Source organism: the organism of the source record quoted next, unplaced genomic scaffold (assembly GCF_019419815.1).
Source record: "Pyrus x bretschneideri cultivar Hongxiangsu unplaced genomic scaffold, Pyrus_bretschneideri_v1 Contig59, whole genome shotgun sequence".
In the NCBI taxonomy this organism is placed as follows: domain Eukaryota; kingdom Viridiplantae; phylum Streptophyta; class Magnoliopsida; order Rosales; family Rosaceae; genus Pyrus; species Pyrus x bretschneideri.
In genome coordinates this window covers 641,750-644,898 of record NW_025999797.1, presented here as the reverse complement: position 1 = coordinate 644,898, position 3,149 = coordinate 641,750, and positions in this window count along the sequence as shown.

Here is a 3,149-nt window from a genome sequence, read left to right as displayed (position 1 = left end):
TCTATTCTGATTAACCTACTGGCATTACTGCCATCTACCTCATAAGACCTGCAGAATAGCAGGCCTTCTACTTTCATACGAATCCAATCCCTCTTTGGCCATATCTGCCAACATCATTACCCATATTGAGCTTGTTAACCATATACATTCCGCTGCATCTCTACCCATCTTATGTCCATTTGCAATATCTCCACGAACCCATAAAACTTTCCAAAAACAAAAAAAAAAAATTTTTTACTACCCCATACCCTATAAACCATACCCGTTGGAATCACCCAACAAACCCGTGCCATTGCCTCTTCCTCCTTGCATTTTGTTCCTGCATCTCTCTCAGTGAGACTGACTCTCTATTGTTTCAATAAAGAGAATTCGTTGCAGTAGTAATGGGTGACTCCAAGACCACTGTTTCAGCTGCTGTTACACAAAATGATATGTCTCTACATATCACCCCAGACAAGTTGGATGGATCCAACTATTCCTCGTGGTCCCAAAGTGTCCGCATCTACATCACTGGCAGAGGCAAATGGTCTTATGTCAGTGGAAAAAAGAAGGCACCAGCAGAAGCCGATGCATCGTATGCTATATGGGAGGAAGAGAATGCCATGGTTCAATCTTGGCTTCTCAACTCCATGACTAGAGATTTGCGGGCTATTTTTCTCCGGCTCTCTATTGCAAAAGATGTTTGGGATGCTGTTACCCAAACTTACTCAATTGAAAAAGATGCATCAAAATTATATGAACTTCGCCGTCAAGCACTGACGACTCGCCAGAATGGTGAGCCTTTATCTGCATATTATGGTAAACTTCAGCAAACATGGCAAGAAATAGATTTCTTACGTCCTGGAAAATTGAAATGTGCTGATGATGTTGCTGCTCGAGAGACAGAAATTTCAGAAGAAAGATTGTATGATTTTCTGGCTGGCCTTGATCCTCATTTAGATCATGTTCGCAGTCAAGTTTTGACTCAAACACCTTTGCCATCTGTTCGTGCTGCTTATGCTCTTGTGAATGCTGAAGCTAGTAGGCAAACCATTATGTTGGTTGGCCCACAAGTGGAAGGATCAGCCATGGTAGCTGCTCCGTCTCGATTTTCCCGTGGAGTCTCGAATTCTCGATCAGGTGGATCTAAAGTTACTGATACAAGGAAGTGTACTTATTGTGACAAGGAGAAGCATACTAGAGACACTTGTTTTAAGTTGCATGGATATCCTGATTGGTGGGTTCAAAAGAAGGAAAATCAAAAGAAAAGCATTGTTGGATCACAAGCACACCTGTCTACACCAACACCTTCCGTGCCTCGAGTAGATCAATCTGCTCACTCAGTTACTCCTACTACTGCTTCCACTTCCTTAGTCGACGCAGGTAACTTTGGTTTTGCCTTGAACACCACATTTGGTGCTCCAAATAAACCTTGGATCATTGATTCAGGGGCTTCTGACCATATGACCAATAACTCTTCATGGTTTGCTTCTCACACTACTCCACCTTTAAATACCGTTAAAGTTGCTAATGGTATTTCCACTCCAGTGCTTGGAGCAGGCTCCATCTCATTAACACCATGCCTATCTCTCTCATCTGTTTTACATGTTCCTAATCTTTCTCACAATTTGCTTTCCATTGGTAAACTTACAAATCAACTAAACTGTTGTGCCATCTTTTCCCCTACTCATTGTTGGTTTCAGGATATTCGAACGAAAGCGTTGATTGGTCATGGTAGAGAGAGGGGAGGTCTATACTACTTGGACTTACCACCAGATTGTGAGAAGACAAGTTACAGTTGTCAAGTGGAAGCTAAACAATTTGAAGCTTCTGAAAAAATTTGGTTATGGCACAAAAGATTGGGACATCCTTCCTTTCAGTACCTGCAATATCTATTCCCTTCTTTATTTTCTAAAGTCAAGGTTTCTAATTTCCATTGTGAAACTTGCATCTTTTCTAAAAATCATCGTGTCTCATTTCCTTTAAGCTCCAATAAAAGTGATGTTCCTTTCTCTCTTATTCATTCTGATGTTTGGGAACCATTTCATATACCTACTCATACTGGTGCTAAATACTTTGTCTCTTTCATTGATGACTGCACTCGAGTTTCTTGGGTATACTTACTAAAAAGTAAGAGTGAGGTTATGTCTGTTTTTCCAATATTTCATCAAATGATTCAAACCCAATTTAATGCTAAAATTCAAGTTGTTCGATCTGACAATGGGAAAGAGTATTTGAATTATGGACTTGGAACATTTTTTCAACAAGAAGGTATCATTCATCAAACATCTTGTCCACATACTCCTCAACAGAACGGTATAGCAGAACGTAAAAATCGTCACCTCTTGGATGTGGCTCGATCTTTATGTTTTGCTATGCATGTTCCTAAACGTTTTTGGGGTGATGCCATTCACACAGCTGTTTTCCTTATCAATCGCATGCCATCACGTGTTCTCCAATTTCAAACACCTATCCAAACCCTTTCCCAATATCATTCTCTTCCTTCACTCCTTCATATTCCTCCAAAAGTGTTTGGTTGTGTCTGCTATGTTCATGTCCACATGCAAAATCGTGATAAGTTGGATCCTCGAGCCATCAAATGTATGTTTATTGGCTATTCTGCTACTCAGAAAGGGTATCGATGTTACTATCCTCCCAATGGGAAAATTTTTGTCTCTATGGATGTTACCTTTCAGGAACAAGAGGCTTATTTTTCAGAGGGAGATTCGGTCACTTCTCTTCAGGGGGAGATGGGGAGTAAGGAGGAAGAGCAGTGGCCACTTGACATTGGTGGTATGCATTCTTCGGATGAACACTTGTCTGATGCCGGTGATGGTCCAAATTTGCCTAATGATGAGGCAAAGAGTGGAAAAATATTGAAGGTATATGAGAGGACAAGAAAAAGGGGAGATAAAGGAAAAGAAAAAGAAAAAGTGGCTGATGAGATAGACCACCCACATATAGATCCCCTCATTGACCAACTCTCTGACCAATCAGCTGCTACTCATACGAATTATCTTGAGGTAACCACTCATTCTCCTTCTTTTCAGCCTACTATATTTGATGAGTCCAATCATGAGATTTCATTAAGTGCTGATCCAAATGAACCACATCATGAGTCTGGTTCTCGTTATCCTATTCGAGAAAATCGAGGGATACCCCCTGTTCGT